A 21,448-nucleotide genomic window follows, 5' to 3' on the forward strand; every position below is an offset into this window, starting at 1 on the left:
TGTGTGAGTTTAAGACGTATTCTTAATCAACCAGTTTAATTTTATTTGAATTAAGCAGAGTGTGTCTTTAAAATTCTCTTGCATTTTCTACTGGATGCGTAATAGGTTTTGAACCTTTTTATCATGTGGATCATATCTGCCACAAAAGATATCTCAGAAAGAAGTCACTACTGGAGAAAGTCCATCACTACCTTTCTTCATCCGAAGTTGTTCCCTATGGAATGCTCTCAGGAATGATAGCAACAGAGCTTCCATCAGTTCCTTCGTTTGTAATATCAGAACTAGGCTGTATCACAGAGGGATTCTTAAAGATTCTGAGCACATTTTACTGGTATCCTGGCATCTTCCCTGTGTGTAAACAGGTACCTTGAGGGAAATTCAGCTGTTGTGTGACTCCTTAATTATCAGTTGCAGATTTTGCTCCTCCATGGGTCAGTTCAGCAAGTTTCTGAAAGAAATTCCTTGTTGACCTAGGGCCTAAGAATGAGAGAAGAGAGACTGCTACTGTTTTTTCCATTACTAGCAAGGGGAAAAAAAAAAAAATGGTTCCTTCTCATCAAGCTGTTTTAATGAGAGCTAGAGGGAGTCATGCTATGAGTATGGGTGGGGAAAGATTGTAAGAGAAAGCTGGAAACTATCATTTTTGGAATGGATGAAGAAAGGAACTTGCAGAAACTCCTCCAAATGAGGAGAAAATCTCATTGTTATTATAAGTACATTCAGCTACTGGTCTGTTGGCATGTTAAGTACCACTATGTATTGAGCAGAGAAATTTGAAGTCAGTCCTTTAAAAGCCTTACAAAGCAGTGTGTCCTCTGCTGCTTCTGTTTCTTATTCATCCCCTTTCATTTTCCTGTTTTCTGTTATCCTTGTCCCATACGCTGTCTATGTTTCCTTCTCTCATTGTTTTTATCATTTCTTTGTTTCATATTTCTCAGTAATTTTCTTTTGTGGCTAAATCCCCAAATTTCTTGGTTTGTCCTTACTCAAGCAAAACTCCTGTTGAGCTCGGCCAAGCCAAGGGCTTATCTTCCCATGGTTTACCTCTTGCTTGATAGCAGGTAATTATATTATATCTGTTGCAAACTCTTTGTATTTTGAGACACGCTTCAGCCAGTAAAAGGCTATTTCATGTACATTTACTTCTAGAAATGTCACTGAATCACAGATTAAAATCTTTTACCTATTTAAAGACAAAGATGGGAGTTCGCTTGTTTAATGTTCAGTAGGATCTCAGTGTTGAGTGTCCAGGGAGTATGAAGTGCTTAAAGCAAATAACTTAGGAACTGAGGAGATAATTATATGTGAGAGGGAATATGGAAAGGAAAGAATGCAAATGCAAACAGGCCAAGACTGACTGAGTGCCACTGAATAATTCCTCATTTGCCCCCTCTCAAAAACACAGATAGTAACTTTCAATAACCTATTTGCATTAAGGAACATTTGGATGTATCTAAAATATTGATGCAGTTGATGATTACTTTTAGCAGATACTTGAGTATCTGAGCCTACCCTCGGTATTTAAGATGTCAACTTAGGCTCTTTTGTGTTGAATAGGAAGTAGGAAATAGTGTTTCATCAGTGTAGTGTGGTTTTTATTTGGGCGTACAGATATTCCTGTAAAGGTTATTTCTGCAGTGCAATGGAGTAGATATGGATTTCATACAAAGCATATGAACTGTGAGCAGCAGGCTGTTGTAAAAGAGTAGGCAAAACCACAGTGGTGTTGTCCAAAATGAGTCTGATGCACTGTTTCTCCCTTTCCTGAAGCTAAAAATGGTCACTCCATCAGGAGATCGTGAAGTGGGCCATGTTGGTGTGTGAAGCAAAAGTCTCAGTGTGATGTCAGAAGTCCACTCCACCTATTCCAACTGACTATAGAAATGTATCTGGTTAGCTCTACAGCTAAACAGACAAAAGTGTCCACAGTGAAACTCAAGCAATGAACAAAAATGCTAACATGGAAATATTAAGATAATATTTTGAATTCTGTCACTATCTCTCTTGGAAAGGTTACTGCCTTTCTCTACACACTGAGGTGGAGAATAGTACTACTGTAGAACTCCTTTGGAATTGTTACAAGTAAAAACATAGATACACATGGTTGGACTTGATGTCTGTTAAGGTCTTTTCCAGCCTAAATGATCTTATGATTGTATGACTTAGATTTGCAGGTATAACCTAATATTAGAGTTTGTATTTCTGGTATGCTATTAATCCGTAGTAGAATGCTTCACTGCTGGCAATAGGACTGAGAATTCTCAATGAAATGGGTTTTTGTCTTGCCCACTGTGCCATCTTCATGTTAGATCATTGCATTTTTTGATGCAATAGCTTGTGGCATTTTGTGGATATAGTATAGCTACCAGGTGCTTTGGGGTTAACGACTTGAAGTATTTTAATCAGATAGGAAAATGAGAAATCTTGTATTCTATGTTTGGAATGACTACCAGTGGACTTGAATGAAAATAGATGCTAGTAGTTATACAGCCATCAGGGTGAGCTTGGAGTGCCAACTGACTCTCTCTCACTTTCTGTGGTGAACGGTGACTCTAAACAAGAAGTGTTTCCACCCCTGCCTTGAGGTTATCAGATCTGGATATCTAGTAATTAATGCCACTGTATCTTTTTTTTTTTTTTTTAACTGTTACAGAAATACAAAATCAGATGCTCAGATGGCTTCCGTTGGCTTAGCTCCACTGAAGGCAACAAAATGTGATGCCAACTTGTACCAGCTGAGGATCTGGCCCACAGTTAAAAGATAAAAAAGGGGCAGGCTGCCAATATGGCAGGGAACATATTGAGATTTATGGTAGTGACTTAATCAGTAAGAAGTTCTGCTGGAAGTGATTATCTCTCTCTGCACATTCACATTAGTCACTTGAGCTGGAGACATTCAAAGCTGGAGCACTACTTGCATTGTCACGTTCCCTCTTTGCACCCTCTCCCACACTCTGTGCTGTGGAACACTGAGAGCATCCCACCTCATCCTCTGTGTTCTGGTTGGCTCTGTCTTCACAGCTCTACCACAAACCATTGATGTCTGGGGAAAAAAAATAATCATTTGGGCCTGGCAGTTTCCTCACTTGGTCCCATCTGCAGCATAGGTTAATCTGGGGATCTCTGTAACTCATAATATGAAGTTGAGGAAAAAGCTCTCTTCTGCTCTGGAGTGTTTGTCTATGCAACTAACTGATCAATGACTTGGGATCTGACCTACAACGTGTATGTCCAGCTGCTTTTCTATGACACCCTATTTAAAGTGTCATATATTTAAGAAGGATAAACTTTCAGGAGTTATTTAAATATCTAAAGCCTACAAAGTATGTTGAGTTTCAAACATGTAATGAATTTGCTTTTCTGTGCTTTAAAAAAATAAAAAAAATAAACTAATCATTAGAACATCTCCAGATGTAAAGCTCAGCTGCAGTTTTTAAGAAGCTTCAAAGGAAGCTTTGAATGACAGTCAGTCTTTTACCAGGGTATATTTTTCTGCACTTTAAAGTAAGAGTGAGTCTTCTGTGGCATCTGTATCATGTAGGTGCTGAAAATAATGGTGGGGAGGCAGGACACAATGTTCCTCTCTTTTTGTCTTTGATGTTCCTAATTATTGTGTATTCCAAGGAATGCAGTACCTTAAGTGAAAAATTGTTGTCTGCATTACAGAGAAATACGGAGCTCTGTCCATTTCTTACCAAGGTCAGTAAAAAGATTCCTGTTGCAAATTTAAACTAAAAGCAGGTAGTATCTTCAAATTCAGCATACTGTAAGTATGATAATTGTAGCTGATTCACTTAAACAGTACATGGAAACACTTAAGCATAATGCTAAGTGCTTATAAGAAAGGTATGACTTGTATTAACACATGGCAATAAACCTTTCAAGCAATACTTATTCTTATATTCTCAGTATTTTTCAGATCTTCCAAAGCACTTTAAAAGTTTCCAAATGGAAATATATTTTTCTAAAGAACCTTAGAGTTGTTATACAAAGTATCATTATCCCCATGTGATAGATGGGGAAACTGAAACACAGAACGTTAAGTAACTTGCTCAAGGTTGTAGAATAATTCATTGCCAAGCTGGGGATAGATTGTTTCGTGACATTGAGTGTTCCCTGCACTATTCTGTGGCTTCTTGGTGTTTTTTTAAAAAAAAAAAAAAAAAAAAAAAAAAACTACCATGCTTTTATGATAAAATTTAAAAAAGCAGCTGAACTAGTTGTCTCATCTTTGCAAGTCTCTTGAAAAAGCACTGAGATAGTTGAATGTCTCTATTTGCTGACATGACCCTGTATAAGAAAACCGTGTCTTTACACACACATAAACACATACAGGAGAAGACCAGATGCCATCTTGGACTTGCCTGGGACTGCGGTCACAAACAGAGGGCAGATTTGGGCTGAAAAAATACTGAGTTGAAATTCTTATAAATGTACTTTAGCCTTCCAAATACTGTTCCCTGCATCTTGGACCAGAACAGAAGGTTAGTAGGAGATGGATGTCCCTAGTTATAAATAATTGTGACAACAACTAGCAGTACAGTGCACTTGAAAGAACAGCTAAGTCTTGCTGCAAAACGAATCCTAACTACAGAAATGACAGCCTGCAGGAAAGTGATCTTACATTTCTCATTTAGGTATTATTTCTTAAATAATTGCAGTAGGTGTGAGAACACCTAGTTGATAAGAAATCTAAAGTCAGATTATAGCACCTTTGGTGCAGGGTATAAAATCAGTATCTTTTTTAAAATTACAGTAGCATTTACCTTACAGTGGAATGTTGGTATGTGTGTGGTCTGGCTGGCACCAGTAAAGCCTATAGTTAATCCAGTTTCTTATTTTACTGAAGCCACTGCAGGAAAGAATACATTCTCTTTCAGGTCTTTTGAAGCTTAGCTGAGGCTCGGTGCCTTGATGTAATTTTAAGGAAGAAGAGGATAACTTTATCCTAAGATTGTTGCCAAAATACTTCTGGTAGTTTCTAGAATTCCTGCTTAGAGTTTAAATATATATATTTTTTTAGATTGATTTTTGTCATTAATCTCCATCGCAGTGAGTACTTTGTCCCTTGACAACCTAAGAAATGTCTTTGTCCACCATTTGGTCAGTGCAGCTGTGGAGATAAATCTGAGCTGCATTTACTTTATGATCCTTCCTAAGTGCTTTCACTGTTGCCACATCACTGTTGGCCTTAAAGTAGACATTCTCCTGGGCCAAAGACCCAGTTTGCCCTAGCATCTGATGCCCCGTTATTACTTCTGGTGAGGAGTAACATATGTTGTATTTTTGACAAGGTTACTTGGTCCTTGTAGCTTACATCTGGAATGAATAGGCACTTTCTTTTGAGAGTTCCATTCTTTTTTTAAATGGGAGATGGTTTTGTTGTCACTATATCTTTACCAGAGGTCCGTGTTTATTTGCCATGCAATGTGGTGCATTGGGTATTGTCTGTCTGATTGTCTTGTCAATAGGCACTTCATACTTGCACGTCTTTAGAGCTGGAGGTACATTAGGAGAATCAAAAAGCTTGCCTCTGTGTGTGTCACCTGCAGATGCTGTATCATCGCAGGCACAGAGAAGGAAAGATTGCACCCTGCACTTAACACAGAGAAACCTGAAGTAACTTGTGTTACTGTCTCACGATCTTGGAATCACATGAATAAAGCTGAAGTGGCAGTAAGTAAAATGTCTTCTTGGAACTTTACTGTGTGTGCTTTCTGAAGTCTATGCAGACAAAAGAGATAAGAAGCCTTGCTGCCATTGGCTTTTTTTTTTTTTTTTTTTTTTTTTTTTTTTTTGCTAAAAGAATTGGTTTACCAAGTCAAGAAGAAAGTAGCTTAAAAGAAGCTGATAAATGAGCCTGTGTTAAACATTTCCATATAGTTGATAGATTATGTTCCCCAGTGTCTTGCCTTTGCTAGGATTGCCTATGGTTTGCCTGATGGGAAATAAACCTGAGACCTGTAGTGTGAAGTGGGCTTCCTGTCAAGAACCTTGTACTCTTACTATTGAGCTCTGACAGTGGATAACCTGTAGCAGTGCTGTCCACAATAATATATGCTACCAACAGCTATCTTGAGGATGAGTTTAAAGAAGAGAGCAGTTGCTTTGCCCAGGGAAATTTAGATTAGATGCAAAACTGAATTTTTCATAAGGCCTTGTTTTTACCTAGCTACGAATGTTTCCTTAGCACAAGTGAAAACTTTACACATTTTAGCTCAAACTGTACTCTACTAAGCCTCCTACATTTATACCCATCTTCTTGGCAGTCATCCCAAAATATGTTTGGGTTGAGGCATTACACATTACATTTGGTGAAGCTTTAGCATTCCCTGTTGCTCACATCAATCCTTATTTCTGTTTGCTCTTGTAATTTACAGTTAATGAAAATTCTAAGTTTACCTTTGTTTTTGTTGGCATCTGTACAAGAGAACTCTTTAGCCTTTTCAGCTTCTCATCCAAATGGAAAGCTGAATTCAAAATGGAAGGTAAAGTCTATCTGAGCAGTTTCATTTTAGACAGAAGCCCTTTGCATGCATGTCAGCAGTGTAACATTTTTGAACAAACAGCAAGAGAGCGTTGGTCAAGGCTTGACCTCTTGTGATCGGCTTGCTAAGTAGCAGCCAGAAAGCTAGATTTGTAGTTGATCATAACATTAGTGAGCCAGATCCTAATGGCCTTAATCAGTTACTGCTGTCTTCCAATTCAGGGAAGATTCTGCCGGAAATTAACAGGACTTTGCCTGATAACCAACATGGGAACATGGCTAATAAAACCATACAGATGACCTTAACACAGTGCAGGCAGTATTGACTGAACAAACTGGGAGTTATTGCAATCTTTTCTAACAAGCCTAGTACACAATTTGTCTAATTTTGTTAGACTTTCAGTTCAGGAAACACATTTTCTGTCTACCTATAGTACCACCCACGAATTGAGCTGTGTATTTGCAGTATTATACTGGTAAACAGTGGGCTGTATCTAATGTATCTAATTTCTGTACATTCCCTAAGTCAGATAATTTTTATTAGTATTATACCTGTGAAGGCAGTGTATAATTTTGGGGCACAAAAATTCCTGTACTGGTATGAAATTATTTTAAAGTAGACTTTTAAATAGACTTTTTTTTCACTTGTTATTGGTACCTATTGTTACTTGCTGCTGGTACTGTTTTTTAAAAAAAATAAAAAAAATCTCTTCCAGATGAGAAATGCCAATAAACTTGGAAGAAATTGTAAGCTGGAGTTACAATGCAGCTCTGTAAATTTCTGGGAAAAAAAAGAACTTCACAAAGGCTAATCCTGACCAGGCCTTGCTCTATCTTTACTGCTAGGTACAAGCCATTTTTCTCATGTCATAAAAGTGTTGCTTTATTGGTAATAACCTTTATTGTATTCTAAAACTTTGTTTACTGCTTTCTGGTTCTTCTTGTGCTGCCATTGCATGGCTGTGCAGTCTGACACACTGGAGGACCAGGCATGGGAGAAAAGCACTGTTTGCACCTGTTTAAAATCTCCAGTGCTTTGTGTGGTTCCTGGGCAACAGACAGGAATCCTGAAAAGCTAGGCTGCACTTACTCAATTGTTGCTGACAGCTGTGACTTTGAGGGAACACATAGCAGCTCATTAGCAGGTTGCTTGTGTTATGTGACCTGCACTGAGCATGGGAAACTCGTAGTTGAGCTTCCTCCCTACGCTGCTTATGAGCAAGACGGGGTTGTCTGGGGTTGCAGACTTGGCTGAGGAAAGCCTCATAGAGCACTAAGGTGAGTTTCTTATTGGTAAGGGGCAAGGAGGTGAGGCAGGTAGAAGTGAATCCATGTTTTGTGATGAGAAAAGAGGAATAACGTTGTAGGTTCTGTGTGCCACTGGATACTAGTTTCCTTTAGCAGTTGTTTTTTTTTTTTTTTTTTTTTTTTTTTTTTTTTTAGAGTGTATTTGCGGTTGTATGATGTAGGTGGTAACATTGAGTGTAATGTATGTGGATGTGTGCGTGCACACATCATGTAGGAATTGCAGTGTGGAAATAGAGGATGACTTCATGAGATAACTGTAAATTTTGTTACGAACTTTGATTTCTGGCTCTTGTTTGCTCTGAAGAACTGGAATTAAATCAGCCTTTGCAACCTTGATCTTGGCCTACTTAGGCAGCATCTTAGCAGCAGATGCGGTCACAGTGCATGTCTGATTGGCAAATTCAGACCATTTCATCTTCATGCCTCCTGAGTTTATGCCTCTTCGCTTAAATTAAGTATTTCTGTGTTCTTTTAAAAGGAACTTAGTATGCTGTAAATCTATTTAAACAAACTGTAAAGCTACAGCATTGTTATGATCTGTTGAAGTTCTTACCATGAGTTGGTAGGATGAATATTGGTAGGATTTGGTACCATGAATGGCAGGAACAGACCTGCCTTTGCCATGAGGCAAACATTTACACTCTACGTGAGGTTAGCCCAGACCAGTCTCTTCTTCATATTTGTATCAGAGATAACCTTTCTGCAGCACTAGAAAATGTCCTTTAGATATGCAGTGTAATTATTGACAGCAGAAGTCATTATGTAGGATGAGGAAAAACAAGAAGGAAGTCTGTCTGTGAGGCAAATTAGATATACTTGTGAAATAAGTGTGTGTGAATGCAGAGGTAAGAATATAACTACTTGGGCGAGACATCTGTAATCAGCAGATTGTCAGCAACTGGAAAGGTTTAGTCAAGGGTAGCAAGTCTCCTGCTTTGCCTTGCCCACAGCTCCATTGTATAAGTAACTGCCCTGGCCAGTGCCAAGGACACGTGTTAAGTATGTGCAGCTGGTCTGTCTTATCAGGAAGAAGAGGTTATGTGGACCTGGTAGATTTGCAGTTGTCATGCTTCAGATATACATACTCTTATACCTGTGTATTGCTGTTGATTTCTTTAGCTGAATAAAATAAAGCAGTAATTGTTAGGTGCTAAGAGGACATAACGTTATCACATTTACATGTGATACAGCAAGTAGGAACCAGAGTATGCCGTGAACTTGATTTACTTTGTTCTCAAGATCTGGGCTTTTTGTTTCCTCATCTAGAAAATGAGAATAACTGGGGATAGTTGCTGTTTGTATGTCATATATGAAAGCAGCATATTGTAAGCTTTCTCTTTATTCTCGTCTTGTCTTTATCTGCTACCACTTCCTTTATAGCCTTAAATGTGGGTTATACTCTTATTTCATCACAGAGGGCCTTCAGAATTCAATATCTGAGATTAACCTAAGATTTTGACTATCAAATAGTGGAATAAATGGTGGTATGTCTTTACAACTGTGTGTGTTTTTACTGTCTTTTGTCATGCAGTCTGAAAACTAACAACTTTAGAGTGGTCTAGCAGCTTGCATATTGGCATCACTTTAGTCAGGGTATGGTTTTTATTTGAGGACATTTGAACGCATATGGTATTTATTCCTTAGAAAAACACTTGTGACCCCTTTGGTTGGCCTTGTTTAGTGCCTTCTTGATACCATCTCCTACAGTCTACCTCCTCCTCCGCAGGTACAGGGAACACAGAAATTTGTCAGATGTCTCTAAATCCTGCTCCACTGTTCCTAAAATTCTCAGAAATTAGTTCTGTAGGATTTCTTCTGTTAGTGTAGGGCATGCTGTTAGCTGGTAATAACTGCTAAATAGCACACACTAGCCATGAGTTGGATGCTTATGAAACACATGATAATAGGTGTTGTGTTTTACTACTGATTCACTTTATGCAGACTGTGTAATACCAAAACTACCCACTCACAAATAAAATGCAGTAGAGAAATGACATTCAAATGTTAAAGGTATGGCTTAAATTCTCACAACCAAGGACGATAAAGTTGTGAAACTCATTCTGTTTATAAATCATGCTATTTTCTCAGGCATTCCAGCTCATTTAGTCAAAAGGACTCCCAGTCAGAGGATTATGTAAGATTCTACTTGTAGATACAGGAAGGTAGTTGGATATAGTAGCATGAGTTTTAGTAGAGATGTTTTTGACAAGTCTGTTTTTAATTTCTTACTTGGGATCCCTGTGGTTTAGTTCATATTATAAATTATTCTCGTGTCTTTAACATTCTCAGGGGCTGACAGCCACCAAAATAAAACATCCCCTGTTTCAGGGGAGCATTCTTTCTTTGTTGCTGTAGAGTAGTAGATCTGCATTCACATGCCGTGCTAGATTCTTTCACCAGTTCCTCATGAACAGAATTGCAGCAGGAAGATGTGCTTGTGTGGGAACTTTGCTATGCAAGCATAACATGGATTATTCAGAAATATCAGCAAGCCTGTAGGCTTTCTGGTCATAACTCAGAGCTACCAAATATACCTTGATCAAGATAGCGTGACAGAAGGTAGCTCTGAGGTGGCTGCGGTATTGGCTAGAAAAACTTAAAGGGTTTAGTGACTTTGAAATGGATCGTGTCTGAACATGTTTTTGGAGGGAGGAGAGAGGGGGAACAAGAGTGTCTTGAGGACTGTAAGAATGTGCAGAGCTTTCACTCTGGAGTCTGCTTTTTCCTTTTTTTTTTTTTTTTTTTTTTAACCTTGTTTTGCATGCTGCACCTTCCACGTGTCCAGACAGGGAAATGCAAAGGCTCTTCAAAGGCTGCTGTTCATTCTACTCTGTAAGTTCAACCATCTGAGCAGGTACTGAGTGACACGTTTTGTCATACTTGTGGTTTTTAAGATTAGTCAGAGCATAGTAAAAGTCCACTTCAGTGCTTGCTAGCCATCCTTGGCCCCTGCCTTTGGAGTGGCTTGTTGATACACGTCAAATGGAAGATGAGGAAAAGCAGACAGGCAAAAGAAAGATGTAGAATTATTTAATATACCTACTATTGACAGATGGTATGTAACATATATGATGAAATCAAGTAGAAGCTGAATTTTGCTTCCAAAGTGTGGAGCTCTCCCTTCCCAGGCGCTCAAGTAGCCAGCCTGTTTCGTGGCTGAACTTCCTTGTCAGCATTCCAAAGCACGTACAGCTCTAGGTAGCATTTTTGTTTTACTCTTTGTTGTGCATCTCACAGGTTGTCTGCTCTGCATAGTTACTGAGGGGTACGTCTTCAAGGGCTCCATAAGGCATACCTGTCTGCACTGTCATTGCTTTAAGGGAAAGCAAAGTCCAAGCACACGCTGGAGCACATAAATTTTTCTTCTTTTAAAAGAATGATTAAATTATAACATCTGGGCTATGTTTACTAGCATTTTTTATGTTAATATTCTCCTACATGTGGTTATCCTGTTGATTTGCACAGAAACTTAGCAGCAAAAAGTTATGTTAAAAAAAAAAATTAAGAATGAGATTTGCACGAGGTGATCTTATTGTCTTTATTAATTGTGGCTTCAGCTTTCTTTTCAAAATTATTTTTATTTTTATTTTTTTTTCCAGTGTTAGCTCAACTAAATTGAAATCAACTCAGGGTAAGGCTAATTTTCATAATTTATACAAGTGGGCCCAGATGGGGATAGTTAGAGCCTGAGACTGGCCAGGTGGTACAGGCAAAAAGCCTTCCAGAATTTGAGATCTGCTATTGTAATATTGAGGCTGATGACATCAAAGATTGTGAAGTTCTTGTACTATGCTTTCTTTCTTTGATTTCTGCATGAGTTGTTTGTTGTATGATGCAAGTTTGATTTGTGGGTTTTCATGCATTGGAGATGTGTGAAGGAGAGTGTTTACATTAATGAAAAAGCTTTCTTTTAAAGAAAAAACATTGTCTAGTTACTCCAGCATTGTAGCTCTGGTTGATTGTGAAATAGTCAGCAGTGTGTTTCTCAGTGTGGAAGGATAAACAAGGCTCATCTATGAGTTGGAGCTGTATGGAAGATTCACTCACTGAAGATTTCCTTGCAGGATTGTGTTGTGCTTTTGCTAGGCTGTAGATCTGAAGTGAAGGCTTTGACAATACTAAGAAGATGTGCAAAGGGAAATCTTTCTTTAACGGGGAACTTGTTCATTGGTATGGGTAAAACAAACTTGGAAACCTTTGAAGGTTTATTTTTTTTTGTGTAGTGGTGGCAGAATATTATACTCTTCTAACAAGCATATATCATTTCATTGCTATTTACACTGCTCCTTGATCATCCTTCTCCATTCTTGAACTATCTTTATGTATGTAGCTGTCACAGAAGACTTCCATTTGCTCCCTTGCATCTGACAAAGACTCTAAGCGGGACAGATTCTGATTGTTGACTCTGAGAGTAGATTTTAGCCCAATTTACATAGATCAGATTTGGCGCGTTATCCTATCCCAAGTGAAAAACATGCAATTCTCTGTTCTTCCTGTTGTTTTGTTTGCCAGCAGCCTGGCAAGCAAAACTCTTTTCAAGTCCTGACCTGGGCTATGGCTATTTGAAGGCATAGAAAGAGGGAAAACAAATGGCAGTTAGTGGTTTTTGTACTAGTCTAATTGTATAAGGATTGAGAGTTATGTGTGGCAATTCATTATCACATTGAAGAAGAGCATTGAATTAACCACCACACCTTTTCTGTAACTGAGGATAAAGGCTTCATTTCTGTCCGTAGGGGAAGCATTTTCTCAAGAAGGGCAATAAGATTGTCAAAAGATGGGGGAGTAGGTCATCCAGTGCCTACTATGTGGATCTGTAACCATAAGAGTCTTTCTTAACTTTATAGTGATCTGGCTGTAGTATTGTGAAACCCATGCTGATGCTAAAAGCAGGTGAATCATATACATCTTGTATATCAGTTTCACTGTCTTAAAAAAAATGAAGAGTGTTTTTTTCTTTTTCCCCTTCCTTTGAAGTTTTAAAGCAGAACTTGCTGGTGACCCACTTTTGCTAACAGTTCTCTTAACTAACCCCTGTACTCGCTTATACTTTTTTTTCTCTTCCACCCACTGTCTGTCTAGCCTGGTTTAAAATTTTTATATATGTACTTTTAAAAAATTGATTAGTTGGAGAGCTGCCCGTTCTTCTGCGCTGTATAATAAGGATTTAAAAACTGCACGCTGAATTCTGTATAGTGTAATTAAAACTGACCCAGATTTGGACCTGAGAACACCAGGACTTAGCCAAACTTGCCATGAGCTGAGTTCTGATGGCAGATGGGAGCTAATGAGGACACACTACACTCCAGAATTTCCCAGCTGCTTGGCCCCTTTTTGTACAAACAAGGTTTGGAGTGAAGTCCCAATCCCAAGAGCATGTTCAAGCAAATGTACTGCACCCAGTGTTTTGGGAAACAAGGCAGTGCTGTCAGGCTGTTTCAGAAAAATGTTAAGGCATTATTTCCAAAGGGCTTTTACTGTGTATTTGAGTGTTACACGTATGCTGTCTTCCAGCTTCCATGTTATCGTAGGCTGCGTATGACCATGTGACTCATAGTCTGCCTGAATAGCCTCTACTGAATTCTGCTAGGGAACTTCCACCTTAACTTAATGGAGCGTTAAAATCCCAAAGCACTGGGTCTCCATTTAACCTGTGGTACTCTTCATTGGGTTCAATGTCCTGGGACTGTTTAGGCAGATGTAATTGATTCAGTTTGAAGCAGCTGTAGCTGGCATGTGGTCTCTCAGATTGCTAGCACCTGCTTGGGTATTTTTTTTAAGTTGTGTTTTTTGTTTGTTGGTGAATAGAAGTGGTGCCAAAACCAGCGTTGGTCTTGGAGCTGATAAAGCATTAGAGGTCTGTATCTCACTCCCCTCCTAGTCTAGCCACCTCATTACTGGTGCCTGCTGTAATGTTGGTGGCAGTGAGCACAAACAGCTTTATGTCTTTCCTTCAAGCCAGTGCCCTGCTGCTACAGACTCTTCTTCATAATCAGTGAGACTTAATTGTGCTCAGGTGTGCAGAGTGTCTGTGCACTCTTTAGAAAAATGGGTAGCCCATGGTTTGCTGTATTGTATGCATGTACCAAATCTATCTACTGCTTAGTCCAACAGTAACTGCTGGCACAGCAACATTACTGTTCATGTCTAACAAATGACCACGTATTCCCAGGATATGCTCTTCAATATTTGTTCCCTTCCTCTGGTGTAGTGTCCCTAGACATTGGTTAAAATGTTGCTTCTGCAGTCAAATTTTAATAGGGTGAGATTTCAAAAGGGACTGTGAATCACTTGGTTGCCTTCCTGTATCATGTGATTTATCGTAATCAAAGTTCAAATTAAACACGATGGTGCACTTGGTCAAGTACAGTAACACACAGCAGTGTGGTTTTCAATATGATATTACAAGATGGCATATTGAAACATTAATTTTTCTAATATATCCCTCCACTGACTTCCCCTCACTTTGTGCATGAAGTTTATGCGCCTTTTCTCTTGTCTCTCTGCAGTCCTGCTGGAGAGATAAGGGCTGTATTAAGGTTCTTAATTCCATCTGTTTTTGTCTTCTCCATTTTCCCCACAGCTCATTTCTTGCTCTTTGCTTTCTCAAGTTTAGTTTCTGTTTCAAGGCTGCAGTTCTGCACTTTGTCTTGAAAGGTGCCACTCCACTGTGGGGTTCTGACAGTGGCAAAGAGTGAATTTCTTAATACAGGTGTAATTATGAACTCCTACTTTTGTTTATTTGGAACAGCTTTAAAAGCTGCTATTGCATGCAATTAGAAGTCTAAAGCTGGTTTTCTTCTCTCCTTTTAACCTGCATCTCTCATGTCAAATGTGAGGAGGTGATGCAATGTGCCTGTGAATATCTGTGATAGAAGCAAAGTCCTTCCTTCTCTGGAATGGTCCGTGGTTAAAGCGTCAGTTTACAGGTCTCTTCATTTTGGTGAGCTGAGACATTTGAGGGATCTAGTAGTGACTTCCCTCAGGGTCTGATATATGCTTCCCTTTCAGCAGGAGAGAAATGGCAGTTGAAATGTATAAAGCATTTTTTCCCCCACTTTTTCGATGAGTGTAGCACAGAGCAGATGCTCCTCTTTGTTTTTAAAGCATAGAAGACAACTACTTCAGGTGTAGTGAAATTTACTTTTAAGTTATTTTTTGTGATTAGGTACAGGTAATACAGGGTAGTCTCTGTGAAAGTGGTGCTGCTGGACATCTTTGAACATTGCCAAGTAAAGGTACAAAGGAAGATGAATGCTAGAATTCCAGTTGACCCCAAATCACTTTTACAAATACAGTAAGATGGTGTCTCATCTTGATTCTTCTGATGTCCTGTGGTGATCTGTTGCATTTTGTTTGTTCGAGGGCTTGCTTTGTTTCCACCCATGTTCCCACTTTGCTACTCCATTCAGGCTACTCACTAAAAAATGCCTACCAATAAAAACATCCGTTCACAGCGGTAGCGCTTGTCTGGAGGTGACCCAACTAACAAACAAAGCTGGAGCCACCAATACGGGAGAAGCTAGCTGGTTCTTAATTTAAGCTTTAGTAATGACTGTGGCCCTCAAGATTTGGCTATGTTGCTGTAAAGCATTTTTGCTATTAGCAGCTACCCTTGTGAATGAAATGATGGACAATAAATATGAAGTATTTATTTCAGGAGTTTTGAGTGCCCAGCATTCTTGTTAAGATTAGTAGGAGTATGGAAAGGGAGCTGTTCTTGAGATACAGCACCCATGGATTTGTATGTAAAGCACAATAGGAAGTCAAAGTATTGTTTCAATGAAAAAAAAATATATATTTTATTGGTAACAAAACTAACAAATACAAAAATAACCAAACCAACACATGCAAAGGCTGAACGTGCAAGCAGCTGTCTTAGGATTTCTTGGTACCTTTCACAACTAGGCAGAACAGAAAAGCTTCTTCCACTCCTACAGTTGTCTTGAAAATAAATATAATTTTAGGTCAGTAGCTATTGATAGCTGATATCTTATTCCCAAAACACTTTATTTCATGTATTAATACTTATTTACTGTTGTAGACACTAAATAATTGTGAATTCTACACTAAGGACAAATAGTACAAGAAAATAAACAGTATTTATGTTCATATGAAATCTGCATGGCAAAGATGAAAAGTGTTTAATATTTTTTCTTTCCCAAGCCTACTAACATCCTAGACACGTGAGTTACAAACTAAGTAGTGTTTACAGTGCTGAACTATCTTATCTTTAATTTTAAGTTTTTAGTTTAGAGATTGTACATCCTTTACTTGGATACAGTTAGCTGATCAATCTTGTGTGTAGGATGCTTACTTTTTGCGTTCATGGTGTAGAGCACTTTCAAAATTAAGATATATTAGTGACTAGCACAGTTGGATGACAGAAAGGACAACAAAGGAAGTTAATAAATTGATAATGAAGTGGGATTATAGAGGATTGAGCATGGATATTAGAACTATTCCAGACTTACTTCTTAATCACTACTACTCTGCTTTGATTCTGTCTATTGGCTTTCTAATGGCACCACCCTGAAATGTATTGTTGAGTTTTTGGAAAAAGACCACTCGACTTGTCACTTATTGGCAAGCATGTCTGCATCCTTGAAAGAGGCCAGTGGGTTAAATGGATGACAGAGACAAGATTCTTCTGTTAGCCATGTGGTTGGTCCCTCTGGAAGACACTTAAAATAAGTTGACAAAAATATTTTGAAGCTTGCAGTACCCTGCCTGATCTATGTACAAAGATTTTGTTTTCTGGGCTTGTCATTCCATCAGCAAACTCCTACGAAATCAAGCAATCAGTGATGGATTTAACACCGAATTGAATATAGAAACTAACATATCATGATTCTGACTAACAAATAAAATCATGTAAGATAAAGTAATTTCAACTACAGACAAAGAAGTGCTTGGGAACAGAGTCGGCTCTTAATCTCACTGACTGTTTTTGAGAAGGAATCCTAGCCTGTATCTCTCAGTCATGTCAACCAAGCACGTTCTTGCCAGAAGAGTGAACTGTAACGTGTGCTGCACACAGCTCCTGGGCACTTCCCAGAGCTTCGTTCTCCCCATACGCTGTGCTTGACGACTGGACAGAAGGCTGTGTTGAGCTGAATTTTATTGTTCTGTTGCTCTCCATCTATTTGCAGTGCACATAATCAGGAATTCAATATGTCCCAGGAAACTTGTTTAACCTAATGAGAGCAAATGGCAATGGGTGTTCCTTACTTGGGACAACAGTGCCAACGTTTCTGCGGAATTGAGATGCATTTGGCTGGTTCCGGTGCTTCAAGTGGTTTTTAAACAGGTGTGTAATGGGTGCTGAATTCTGGAGCCTGCCTTTTTAATATGGAAGTTGCCAAATAAAGATCAACAGAAATAAAGATATCTATTGCAGGATAAATATTTTTCTTTGTATATTTATTCAGCATAATCTTTACCTTAAGTTGAGTCACAGGTGAATGGAGAGGTGTTCCTTCTCATAATTGAGAAAGTCCATTACAGAAAACAACAGGATGTCTAACAAGGTGTCCTAATTAAAATTACCCTGTAATTTGAGCAGAACATTCATTTATATGTAGCTAAGGTTGACCTAAAACCTATCCAAATCAGGAAGATGATTATACACTTTTTCCCATTGAAAATAGAACTTAGCATTCTGACACTAAACAGCACAATTCTGTTACTGTATTCAAGAGTAAGGGCTTTCTCTTCAGGGTTTTGTTGTTGTTGTTGTTTTTTTTTTTTAAAATCTTTTTACGAAAATTTAAAAATGAGTTTCTCTCCTACCTCCTCACTTTGATAGCATTCACGTGTGGTTGCATTTCTGCAGTGTTTTGAAAGCAGTCCCGGTATTGCTGTGTGCGTGCTGCGAGCCAATCTGAAACCTTTGGTCGTGGTTAGTGTGCTGGTGAACTAATGAGCAACCGAGATAGCAGCTGCTTAGCAGGACTGATTGGCTCGGGCTCGACTTCACTATCTGCGACTACGCAGTTTGTGACTGGCTTGGTTTGCAAGCTGAGTAATTTTGTTATCTAGGGGAGTGTGGGCCTGCATGCATAATCTGCGCTGTATACACGACTGGATAGATTTTAGTTACGTGTATAAAAATGACCTATTCATGCTCTAGCTATCATGCTTTAAAATACTGACGAGGCGAATTGTATTTAATATAATTTATCAAATCAAAGTGAATGCTTGAAAGAATTTGCTAGCTTCAGAAATATTGTTTGTATTTAGAAGGGAATTCTCAGCATCTTTAACTTGACAGAATTGTACAAGCTGCAACTTGTTGCTACCCAGGCACAAGCTGGTGGAATTCTTTGTGCTGTTCTTCTGTTTCTCCCCATTTTCTACGCAGGCTGGGAAGGGGGAGGATTTTCAAAAACATTTGGCATGGGTCTGAACATTCTGCTGATAGATTCTACTAGAACCATTTCCCCATAATTCTAGTGAAAAGAAAATAATGCTATTGCTCCTTTTTGATAATCCCACCCGTGAGGTCTAATGCAAAACGTAAGAAGACAGCTATGGCTGTTGAGTGATGACTATCAGGTGTCCACACTGACTCTTTTAATTTTCTGAGCTACTGTGACTTCCAGTTACAGTGAATCCTCTATGGTTGTTAACTGACTAGTGAAGCTGTTCATTAGTGACTCCTTCTCCTGAAGAAATTGTAGATGATGGTGCTGGGTGATTATTTACTGCTATAGGATCTCTCTAGTGTAGAGATTAAATGCTCCAAATTGTCTGTTATCCTTAGAGCAAGCAAACTGAAATAAGAGATTTGGACTGCAGTGTCTTCTGTATTCATCTGAAACCCAGAGTTGCATCATGCAACTTCCTGCACAACTGGTAGGACGGAGTGACTTTGGAAATGGTGGCGGTTAGAAAGCTTAGATTCCACTCTGGCCAGAATTAATGCATGTACTCTGGGAAAAAAATAGCAAAAGGGATACTTAATATCGTAACTGCAGAGATGTAAAAGAAAAGTCCTGCTCTTTATATCCAAATGTATTTTCTGAAGTCCTTGAAGGATTTTCAGGAGCTTCTGAATGTCCTGGTAACAGTGGCTCTTAATCGTGCGCTTTATCATTTGCCTTCGGCAAGAAAGCTCCATTCTTTCCTTTTCAATGTGGGACCTTGCCTTATTGCCTCAGGGAAGCATTACTGTAATGCATGTCACTTGAGGCTAATTCAATCTGCCACTTGGAAATTGCCCCTGGTGCAGATTGTAGCAGTGCACCATTATCTCAAGCTATTTTTCATCAAAGCAGAGTGTGTCTGTTCTGCATGATCTGTATAGCCCGTCAGTTTATTTTAGGTTAGCATGTGAGGTGATGGCTTTTCTTTAAACCTGTAAAACCATGATTGCTTTGGTTTCCCGCGATGTGATGGGAGCCTTTCTTTTTACCAAAGCAGTCCGAGGCATCTCAAGATGTAGGTTTATGGAAGCTTAAACTGACTGATGTTGAAGCCTCTCTGTTGATGTCCCTTCACGTGTACATTTTTGCAGACTCCTTAGCTGTAACTCCAGAATTTTGTGACTGGAAGTTGAATTGTCTGGGAAAAAAAAAAAAAGAAAGAAAGGAAAAAAGAAAAAAATAAATTTCATTCTGTTGAAAGTTTCCTGGACCAGAAAATTATCTGATTCTGGCTCAAGGATGAGGTCAGGCATGTGTGTCAGAGGAAGGAGGCAAGAGAAGGGAAGGATTGTTGCAGCAATTTAAATTAACTGAAATTGGTACGATACTGGAAATAGTAACCCAGTGGTGTCAGCAGCATAAGCTGTAAATAGGGTATGTGACAGCTAAATGAACTTTGGCTTTGAAATTTACTTTCTTCACTGTTTGCTAAAACCTGTGTTTTGGTATGCATGATGAACTCTGAAGATGACACCTCAACCTTTCTATCCTTGGAAAAGGGAACATGTGAAGGCTTGATTAATTTCTTTTATGAGGTTTGGTTGCTGTACACCATTAGAAGCTGAACAGACAGGAGGGGGGGAAAAAGGGAAGAAAACATTTTTGTAAGCAGTAGGGAATTCTCCCCTTTGAAAAACAGCTACAACTTCATTAACATTTCAACCAGCTTTAAATTAAAATTTGTGTCTGCAAGTAATCTATAATGTATTTTGAGTGCCAGTGAGGTACATCAGGGAAGCGCTAGCGCAAGTTTCCTCTAGGTACAGCTTGCAGTGCAGATCTCCTGCCAGTGTTCCTGTGCAGCGAGGCCTCTGTGAGAAGGCCGGTCACCCCAACCCTGGGCCCGCTGCCTGGCCTGCACAGCCAGTGTGGCTGGGGTGAGCAGAACCGAGCAGATGATCGCTGAACGCAAAATAGCACACCTTGGGTGGTATCACAGTGAGGTGATGAAGCCAGCAGCTCCGCTACGCAGGCAGCAACAAATGGCAGGCGGTTCTGCATCTCTAGGTTTCGCACATTTGATGGGAAGTGGGAATGTGCAGCACGCAGCTTGCAATCCTACTTTTTTTTTTTTCTTGCAGCACTTTTGTGTCACTTGCACGTGGATTAGAACTGCAGCCGTTCTCTGCAGTTGGTTCTCCAACTGCAAAGTCTTTGGAGAAAAAGCTTTTGCTGTTGTATCGTGCTTTTGATGGTCTTGTATTGGAGCTTCTGCCAAGAGTTTCTAAAACTTTTTGTCTTTTGCATTTGTGAGATCTTAAAGATCCTTTTCTTCTCTTCTTGTAGGGAACTAGAGGGCTTGACACATCCCTTGCATCTTCCATTTACTCTGACCACAGTCCCTCCCTGTTCTCACAAGTGGAGCTAAGCCCTGCTTCCCTTCCTCTTGATTCCCAGACAGCTACGTGGTAAGTTTTCATTATCCCAGCACTTGTTGCCACAAGGTAAAATTCTGGCAGACTCACTCTAAAATCCATTAGCACTGGGCATTGAGGGCAGACTACTTCAAGCCCATCAGTGATCATTCAGTCCTGTTCCAGGCTGACTGTAGGAAAGGAAGATAGTATTGAATTAGCATTGGAGCTGAACTTCAGCATAGATTGTTATAGGAATAAAATATGAAGTAAAATATGTGACAGAATTAAATCCATCAGTTCTAATAAAGGAAACAGAAGAAAGCAAAGAAATCTTGGACCCTTAAATCCCATTAACCAGGCCAGAGAGAGAATGTGTTAAAAGAGAGCTGTGCTGTATCTTTTTTCATTGTTTGATGAAATAATCTTTTCTTACCCTTTAAGTGGTGTGTTTAAAAATCCTGGTATTTCTGAAACAAAGAGAATACACAGCCACCGAGCTAGCTGGTTTTTATACCTTCCTTTTCTGAGTATTGTCCTTCAGTACAATACAGAGCCATTTCTTTGTTCTCACAAGCTAGCAGTTAAATTGTATGTAAATGTATGCAAATTAGATGCTGTCTAATAAAGAGAGTCATTAGATGGAAGAAATATTTAGTTTAGGGGGGAAAAAAGAAAGAAAAGAAAGCAGGTGTATTTTGCAATAGAAAATGTAAGATTGCAAAAACCCCTCAAACTTTGGGTGAAGGCTTTTTGTAAAACCATTAAAACATTTTCTAAGACTTGCCCTATTCTTGGTCCTTTCTTCTATGCATTTTTATGTGTGTATGTGTGTATACTTTGTATACTTCTGCGGCCTTTTCCATAGAACT

General features: G+C 39.0%; 1 long non-coding RNA gene across 3 annotated transcripts in view; it reads left to right on the top strand.

Annotated features, from left to right (window-relative positions):
- The window catches only part of LOC122156370, a 389,162-nt gene that overhangs the window by 71,589 nt on the left and 296,125 nt on the right, over positions 1-21,448 (top strand). For all 3 annotated transcript variants that reach the window (XR_006167459.1, XR_006167458.1, XR_006167460.1), the window contains exon 3: positions 20,509-20,630. This is a non-coding gene — a long non-coding RNA (uncharacterized LOC122156370). The remainder of the gene's footprint in view (positions 1-20,508; positions 20,631-21,448) is intronic.

The sequence above is a fragment of the Centrocercus urophasianus genome, unplaced genomic scaffold (genome assembly GCF_019232065.1).
Source record: "Centrocercus urophasianus isolate 14NV4802_14NV808 unplaced genomic scaffold, USGS_Curo_1.0 seq_12, whole genome shotgun sequence".
Classification (NCBI taxonomy): Eukaryota; Metazoa; Chordata; class Aves; order Galliformes; family Phasianidae; genus Centrocercus; species Centrocercus urophasianus.